Below are 9237 nucleotides of genomic sequence, written 5' to 3'. Positions count from 1 at the left end.
TTAAGCGTCTCCTCAGAGAGTACCAGTATGACCGGCGGACCTCTTTGGTTCTGGAGAGGGATTATGGGAAGTACCACTCGCCTGACCCTTTCCAGAACTGCAAACAGGGTGCAGCGGTTAAGACGGTCTCTGCCCTGAGGGATGGTACGGGGTCCCTGACGAGATCCAGGTCAGGGATTCTGGAAGTCTCTAGGTCCTTTTATGTGAACTTGCTGAGTGAGAAGCACCTCGACCAGACAAGGATGTTGAGCTTTTTGGAGTCTACACCAGGTCTGCAGGGTAGCGTCTCGTCTGCAAGTTTGACTGGAGAAATTACTGCAGAAGAGGTGGCCAAAGCTATTGACAGTCTGGCCATTAAGAGGACTCCTGGGCCAGACGGTTTAACAGCTGAATTTTTTAAGACCTTTAAGTCCAGCTTGGCGCCTCGCCTTGCGGAGGTTTACAATTGCTGTTTGGATGAGGGATCCCTCCCTCCATGAGGCAGTCTGCAGTTATCCTTCTGTCAAAGGGTAAGGATCCTTCGGCTATTGAGAACTGGTGCCCCATTAGCCTGCTCAATGTCGATAGAAAGATTCTGGCCAAGATCTTGTTCTGGCGGTTGTCGTCAGTGGCAGGCGTTTTGCTTTCTCGTCAGCAGCATTGCTCGGTCCAGGGCAGGAGCACCTTCACAGCGGTGTTAGCTGTCCAGGAGGCTCTGGAATGGTGTAAGGCTGAAGGATGGGGAAAGTTTTTGCTGGCAGTGGACCAGGCAAAGGCCTTTGATTGGGTCAATCACGAATATCTCTGGCGTCTCCTGGACCGGTACGGTTTGGAGGGGAGGTTCATTGGCTGGTTGAAGACGTTATACAGGGAGGCTGAGAGCTTCATGTTGGTGAATGGTTGGGTTGGGCGGCCCTTTGGGATTGGATCGAGGGTGCGCCAGTGGTGCCCGCTAAGTCCTCTGCTCTACGACTTCGCTATCGACCCCTTAGTCAGGAGGCTAGATGGTGGAGCGTTGGATGGGGTGCCGGTGGGTGCTGCTGGTGATCCACCCCTGAGGGTCGTTGCCTACGCTGATGACGTTTCTGTCTTCATCTCCGGGACTGAGGAGGCGCAGGAGGTGGTCTCAGTGATGGATCCGTATGCTGAGGCGTCTGGCTCCAAGGTCAATCGAGACAAATGCGAAGTTCTTTGGGTGGGTAGGGAGGGCGAGAGCTTCTCACTTCCAGACACCTTCCCAGTGCCTCAACAGAGTGTGAAAATCTTAGGCATCAATTTTGGCCCTGCTGATTATGGCAAGTTAAATTGGGAAGCCAAACTGTCTGATGCTGAGGTCAAAGTGAGATGCTGGAAGGGGTGGCAGCTCTCCTTGAGGGAAAGGGTTGATCTGATCAAGACTTTCCTGCTTCCTGTATTTTTGTATGTCAGCTTCGTCTGCCTCTTGCCAGAGTCGCTCTATACGAGGGTCTACAGCTGCTTCTTCCAGATGTTATGGGGGAACAGGCTGAACCTTGTTAGGAGGGACATAACTTACTCATCTAGGCGGGAGGGTGGCCTAGGTATGGTCAACCCGATAGTATTCTTCTCTGATGTTCCGGAAACATAATCTTGGTAGTATGTTAGCAGGGAGACCGCCTGCATGGGTAGGACTGTTCCAGATCTGGTTTAGGCCCTTTCTGAGCAGTTGGGAGAGTGGCGGGCCAGTGAGAAGCCTACGGGTCAAGCACGGTAAGCTCCCGACTTATGTGGCCCTGTGCCTGAAGTTACTCCGGCGGTGGCATGTGACAGCGGAGGAAGCCAGATCCCTCCCTAGGAGACTCCTAGGTGAGAGGATTGTGGCGACCGCTTTCCATGCGCCGTTGGCCTTGAAGGATTGCCCAGGCCATATCATGAGGGAGGGTTTACATTTGTTAAATCTGGAACGGATTCCCTTGAAGTTTAGGGACCTGGCCTGGCTCGCCTTTCATGGCAGACTTTACGTGAGGGGCAACTTGAAGTGCCGTCCTCTGGATGACCATGGTTGTCCGAGGTCGGAGTGTCAGGGTGAAGTGGAAACTATGGACCACTTCCTGCTTCAGTGCCCCTTTAACGTAGAAGTGTACAGAGAGGTGGGTGGGGCTCTGGGTGTCTCTTTCCTCCATTGCATGTCTTATGCAGAGTGGGTGTATGGAGCATTTGAAAGCCGCCAGGATTTTGATTTGGGCACCCTGTTCTTAGTTAGTGTAGTGGTCCGGTATTACACATGGAACGCATGGTGTCGGTCTCTATTCGGAGAAAAGTCCTCCCCGTTCAGGTGGTGGTGCGTGACATCCTTGGTGAGGTTGGGAAAGTTTGGGGCCTTGAGAAAGGCAGGTGGCGGCAGAAGCCCTGGATGGAGGCATGGAGGAACATCAGGCCTGTAGCTGCTGTCTGCTGATCTCGGGTGGTGGCATCTGTCCCTATTTTCCTCCTTTTTCACCCCCCTAGATTTTGTCAAGAAATATTCCATTTTATGAAAGGTCGCAACGCTGAAGGTCTATGTTTCTTGGCCTTCCTTCTGGTAAGTTTGTAATGTTGTTTAAGTGTTAAGTTCTCTTTCTATGGTGAGTTTAGGCCATAAAGGCCGAGTATTGCGGGAGATTGGAAATTGCATGTGTCCTTTCTTTGGCCAAATAGGCCTACTGCATGGGAATATCCTATGCAATATAAGTTCTTGGATATGGGCATGTTTTTGGCCATAAAGGCCTATGTATATATGGATTTTTTTCTCCTTTTAGGGATGAACTTTCTCTGGTCATTAAGGCTTTTTGGACTTAAGTAATAGGCCAATATAGGCCTGGGACTACTATATAGTGAGCCTAAAGGGTGGTTTTTGTTAAAGTTTTTCCTTTCCAGGAGTTTCTGGACTTTTGTTTCTGCATGCGTTTCATGTTTGTATTTATTTATGTTTTTTACTTTTATAAGAAAAGTATGATGATTATGTATGAATCAAATACATAATAAAATATCTCCATTCCTGACACACAGCCATTAATGTCTAAATCACTGGCAACAAAAGTGAGTCCACCCCTAAGTGACAAGGTCTAAATTGGTCCCAATTAGCCATTCTCCCTCCCTGGTGTCATGTGACTTGTTAGTGTTACAAGGTCTCAAGTGTGAATGGGGAGCAGGTGTTACATTTGGTGTTATCACTCTCACTCTCTCATACTCATCACTGGAAGTTCAACATGGCACTTCATGGCAAAGAACTCTCTGAGGATCTGAGGATTTCTCCAGTGTTGTTACATGAAAAGATAAAATAAAATATTTACAAAAATGTGAGGAGCGGACTCACTTCTGTGAGATACTGTGGTTGGAATGCTCATTGGGTGCTAATATTTGTTCCACCTGGAGGCTAGGAGGTAAATATTTTGCTAAATACATGTGATATCAGTCATTTGAGAATGATCTCAAACTTTACTTAAAAATTCCGTGTACTAAATTTATTATTCTTCTATTATATAAGCGACCCCGTTCTTCGTAGGGTGGACCTCCACTGACGATTTCCATCTGTCTACATTCTCAGCACCAACTGACCTCCCCGGTAAGTATACGCTGGAATATCTTTATTATATTATTCATCCTATTATAATTATTTATAATGAAAGAATCCTCGGTCTTCAGCTTTAAGGTGAAGTATAAATGACTCCTCTGTTTTATTTTGATTCTAAATGTGGCTGATTCACAAAATTCTAAATATTCTCCCTCCCTGATAGGAGATATCATGAGGAGTCACTCTGCAAATGCTCAGTTTGGTGTGTATTGCTAGGTCAGCACAGAGCCAATCTGTCCAGAAAGAGGTCAGGGGTTCTGCATCCTCCTAGAGCAGAATGAAAACTCCGCCTACAAGTTTTAACCAGTGCTCAGACGGACACTGATAGAAGTCACAAGATTGTTATATACTGCTGATGAGAAAAGGGATTTAGCAGTTTATATTTACTAAAATAATTGCATTTCCATGTTCTGTGTACTGTGGGAGAGCGGATATAGTGAATGCAGGGTCCAGGGAGACCAGATATAGTGAATGCAGGGTCCGGGGAGAGCGGATATAGTGAATGCAGAGTCCGGGGAGAGCGGATAAAGTGAATGCAGAGTCCGGGGAGAGCGGATAAAGTGAATGCAGAGTCCGGGGAGAGCGGATATAGTGGATGCAGGGTCCGGGGAGAGCGGATATAGTGAATGCCAGGTCTGGGGAGAGCGGATATAGTGAATGCCAGGTCCGGGGAGAGCGGATATAGTGAATGCAGGGTCTGTGGAGACCGGATATAGTGAATTCAGGGTTCCGGGGAGACCGAATATAGTGAATGCAGGGTCCGGGAAGAGTGGATATAGCAAAGGCAGGGTCCGGGGACAGCGGATATAGTGAATGTGGGGTCCGAGGAGAGCAGATATAGTGAATGCAGGGTCCGGGGAGAGCGGATATAGTGAATGCATGGTCCGGGGAGACCAGATATAGTGAATGCGGGGTCCGGGGAGACCGGATATAGTGAATTCAGGGTTCCTGAGAGACCGAATATAGTGAATGCAGGGTCCGGGGAGAGTGGATATAGCAAATGCAGGGTCCGAGGAGACCAGATATAGTGAATGCAGGGTCTGGGGAGAACGAATATAGTGAAAGCAGGCTCTGAGGAGAGCGGATATAGTGAATGCAGGGTCCAGGGAGAGAGGATATAGTGAATTCAGGGTCCGGGGAGAGAGGATATAGGGAATGCAGGGTCCGGGGAGAGAGGATATAGTGAATGCAGGGTCCGGGGAGAGCGAATATAGTGAACGCGGGGTCCGGGAAGACTGGATATAGTGAATGCAGGGTCCGGGGAGAGCAGATATAGTGAATGCAGGGTCTGGGAAGACTGGATATAGTGAATGCAGGGTCCAGGGGGAGCTGATAGAGTGAATGCAGAGTCCGGGGAGAGCGGATAAAGTGAATGCAGAGTCCGGGGAGAGCGGATATAGTGGATGCAGGGTCCGGGGAGAGCGGATATAGTGGATGCAGGGTCCGGGGAGAGCGGATATAGTGAATGCCAGGTCCAGGGAGAGCGGATATAGTGAATGCCGGGTCCGGGGAGAGCGGATATAGTGAATGCAGGGTCTGTGGAGACCGTATATAGTGAATGCAGGGTCCGGGGACAGCGGATATAGTGAATGTGGGGTCCGTGGAGAGCAGATATAGTGAATGCAGGGTCCGGGAAGACCGGATATAGTGAATGCAGGGTCCGGGGAGAGCGGATAGAGTGAATGCACGGTCCGGGGAGACCGGATATAGTGAATGCGGGGTCCGGGGAGACCGGATATAGTGAATTCAGGGTTCTGGAGAGACCCGAATATAGTGAATGCAGGGTCCGGGGAGAATGGATATAGCAAATGCAGGGTCCGAGGAGAGCAGATATAGTGAATGCAGGGTCTGGGGAGAACGAATATAGTGAAAGCAGGGTCCGAGGAGAGCGGATATTGTGAATGAAGGTTCCAGGGAGAGAGGATATAGTGAATTCAGGGTCTGGGGAGAGAGGATATAGTGAATGCAGGGTCCGGGGAGAATGAATATAGTGAACGCGGGGTCCGGGAAGACTGCATTTAGTGAATGCAGGGTCCGGGGAGAGCAGATATAGTGAATGCAGGGTCTGAGAAGACTGGATATAGTGAATGCAGGGTCCAGGGGGAGCTGATAGAGTGAATGCACGGTCCGGGGAGACCGGATATAGTGAATGCAGGGTCTGGGGAGAGTGGATATAGCAAATGCAGGGTCTGGGGAGACCAGATATAGTGAATGCAGGGTCTGGGGAGAACGAATATAGTGAATGCAGGGTCCGGGGAGAGAGGATATAGTGAATACAGGGTCCGGGGAGCCAGATATAGTGAATGCAGGGTCCGGGGAGACCAGATATAGTGAATGCCGGGTCTGGGGAGAACGGATATAGTGAATGCAGGGTGGGTATTGTGATTGACGTTGAATCTACTTCGGGGGACATTTTTCTAATTTTTATTTTTAATAAAGGACTTGTCAAAGACGGACTCCTGTCTTTTATGACACCACACTTAATTTTTTTTGTGAATGGGTAGCGGTACCATGTACCTCATACTCATTCACATGGGGCAGCCGGGATCTGGGTGGCCCCCTTGTTAAAGGGGGCTTCCTGATTCCTGTAAGCTCCCCGCCCACAAACCCCTACAACTACCGGCCACCATTGTGGGGAAAAGGCTTTTGTCCCCATCAACATGGGGACAAGGTGCTTTGAGGGTAAGCCCCCCTGCCCCAAAGCACCCCCTCATGTTGAGGGCATGTGGCCTGGTATTCTTTAGGAGGGAAGGGGTCTATCGCTCATCATCCCCTTTTCGGACCTGCCAGGCTGCATGCTTGGATTGGTCTGGTATGGATTTTGCGGGGACTCCCACGCCATTTTTTTTTTACCTTTTGGCATGGGGGTTCCCCTCAAAATCCATACCAGAAGGGCTTGGTATGGATGCGTGGGAAGAGCCCCATGCTGTTTTTTTTTAAATTGAATTGTTGAGCAATGCAGATACATTCACATTTTACATTCAGCTGTTAGCGGGGAAACATAAATGAATGTCTCACTACTAAAATATCGCATGGCTTAATACTATAACTCATGCCGGATTTTAGTAACTGAGCGGGATCTTACCACATACCCAGATGTGGTAAGATACCACTCAGTACATTGTTCGGTTCATGTTCGAAGTTCATGGTCGAACATTCTGTATGTTCGGATGATCGACCGCGAACAGAACAGGTGGGGGGGGGGGGGGGGGGTTGGCCTATCACTAGATGTAAGATAGCACTGCTAAGTTATAATGATCAATTATGTCACATCATCTCAATGGTCTTAATCTCCTTCTCTCCAAACCTGGAACAAATTCTAATCACAGAGACCATTATCTAGGGACTCTACTCATTCATACAAAAAAAAACCCTCTAGAAACCATTAGTCCAGTTAGTAAAACAGGTTAATATAAATTGATTTTCAATCTAATATCCTTTAGTTCTGCTTGAGTGAGGAGTAGAGCGGGAAGCCCGGGTGAGGCAAGAGGCATCAACGTTTAAGATAGAAGGTCCTGGAAACCATAGACAATGGAGATTGGAGCTTCATTTCTTGTGAATCAACTCCAATGACGTCTAACAACCTCCTTTTATCTGATTGAGGAATAAGATAGATAAAGCCCCCTTAATCATTTTTTAATCTATGGGGAACCAGATCCAGAAAGGTCTCAAAAGGATCAAGCAAATCCATGTAATTTAAAAACACTCAACCTGCCAATAATGGGTTCCAGGTCTTCGTGATCTTTTGTGATGGTTTAGAGTCAACAAACATCGAACCTTTTATTGTATTGGAACAACCATTTTATGTGTGCCTAACATTAGGGGGCCTCCTGTTATTTTTGAGTCATAATTTCCATTTTAAAGGTGTAAAAATGGAAAAGCGAGCGCTACACAAATGTGTCTATATGAGCTGCTAGAACACCAAAAAAAAGGTAACCAACCAACCTTTCAGTAAACAATGGAAAAAAGAGAGGGATCGGTGCAGCGCTAGAATTTATGAAAACATAAAATAAGTACTCGATTTATATGTCCTAAGCGTATAAGCAAAGGCAGAAAAAGAGAAGGAAAAATATAAAATAAAAATGCAATATGCTATTCAGTTAATAATGGCAAAGCACACAATAGTCCAATTCCCATGTAAATTGCTGTAAGGGATGTGTTGCGGTTCAGAGGTAGAGGTCCTTAAAATAAATAGATTGCACACTCACCAGAAGTGCGTATAAAATACGCATGTAGAGAGATATAAATCTTCAAAAACATCTCGGTCAATAGGGTTCTGGTCAGGTCGCACTCTACATCATCATCCGTCTCACCGTAATCATCAATTACCAGGGTTCAGTATGGGCGTCAAGAATTCCCCTTGGTCCAACCAGGCACTGTGGAAGGTGGTGCTCTCAAAGAGAGCCCAATAAGGGACGCCACATAGTGTAATGTTGTATGAACAGGTTTATTCTCAAAATAAGATAGAATAAAGAATGCTACTGACCATAAATAAGTTGGCCACATGTAGTGGCTAGATGTCCATGTGCTGTAGCCCCCCTGACGCGTTTTGTGCGATGCACGTTCTCAAAGGGTGCAGGGCTTACAGCAGGACATCTGCCTACAACTATTTATGCAGAGAAATGGCAATCGCGCTAGTCGCGGCCGCCATTTTGCCGGCGTCTTGCGCATGCGCAGTGTATCGGCGCCATTTTGCTGTGGATCACTAAAGTTAATACATATGTTTCCTCTAGTGTCCACTGAATACATATAAAACGGCGCCATGTTATAGGCAGGAAACGAATCTCTATTGCCATGATCCTGATACACAAACCACAGGATCATGGCTATACCAACTTAGAAGTAATCGTTATTATTGATTATTTAGACTATTTAGATACTCCTCACACTGGTATGTTGACTTCAGTGGAGGAGGTCTATATTATATTAAAAAATTGCAAATTATGGTAATATATTTGCAATGTATATATGCATATATAAATGCATATAGCAAAACGTTCATTATGCAAATAATAAGAGCGGTCATTCTGTATTCAAACTCTCAATTCTAATATAAATATAGGTATTAATTAATAATAGCAGTGATATTAATATATATATATTTTATTTTAAAATAAACTATAAATTATGAATGGTACGTATGCGATATCAATATGCGATGGCCATTTCTACTGCAAAAAATAGAAGTATATAATATGAATTCAAAAACTAATATATTTATTAAAAATAAGTTAAAAATAGGTCAGTAGGATATATCAAAATACAATCAATGTCATATAGTCAGAAGGCACCCAAAAACACATAAATTCAGTATACATCAACACTGATTAAAATTACTCATGTATAAAGGAATCTAATAAGTAGAATACAATCAAATGCAATAAAATAACACAAGATAAACCACCTAAAGGCATATAAAATTAAAATGAATTCGCAATGACAAACTATAGTAGTATTCATTATGGAGACAATATCAATCCACATAAAATCCATACAATTCCTGAAAGCCACTTGTTCAGCGGCGACGAAAAAATATTTAACTATGCAAGATCATTTATCTAAAAGATGTGAAATAATTAAATAAATAGATAAAAATCCCAAACTTATAAAAAGAGGGGGGGGGGAATTATAAAATGTAGAATGTAGAATCACTAGTAATATAAACGCACATTAGCTATCATCAATGA

At 45.6% G+C, this 9237-nt stretch overlaps 1 long non-coding RNA gene across 1 annotated transcript in view; it reads left to right on the top strand.

Moving 5' to 3' along the window:
• The first annotated feature begins 3459 nt into the window (after window positions 1–3459).
• The window catches only part of LOC149431420 (uncharacterized), a 29340-nt gene continuing 23562 nt past the window's right edge, over window positions 3460–9237 (top strand). Inside the window, exon 1 of the long non-coding RNA XR_016309270.1 lies at window positions 3460–3541. This is a non-coding gene — a long non-coding RNA (uncharacterized LOC149431420). The remainder of the gene's footprint in view (window positions 3542–9237) is intronic.

The sequence above is a fragment of the Staurois parvus genome, unplaced genomic scaffold (assembly GCF_062004578.1).
Source record: "Staurois parvus isolate SC_StPar_1 unplaced genomic scaffold, SC_StPar_1.0 ptg002269l, whole genome shotgun sequence".
Lineage (NCBI taxonomy): Eukaryota > Metazoa > Chordata > Amphibia > Anura > Ranidae > Staurois > Staurois parvus.
The sequence above is the reverse complement of the archived record's forward strand: the minus strand, read 5'-3'. Positions and strand labels throughout refer to the sequence as shown.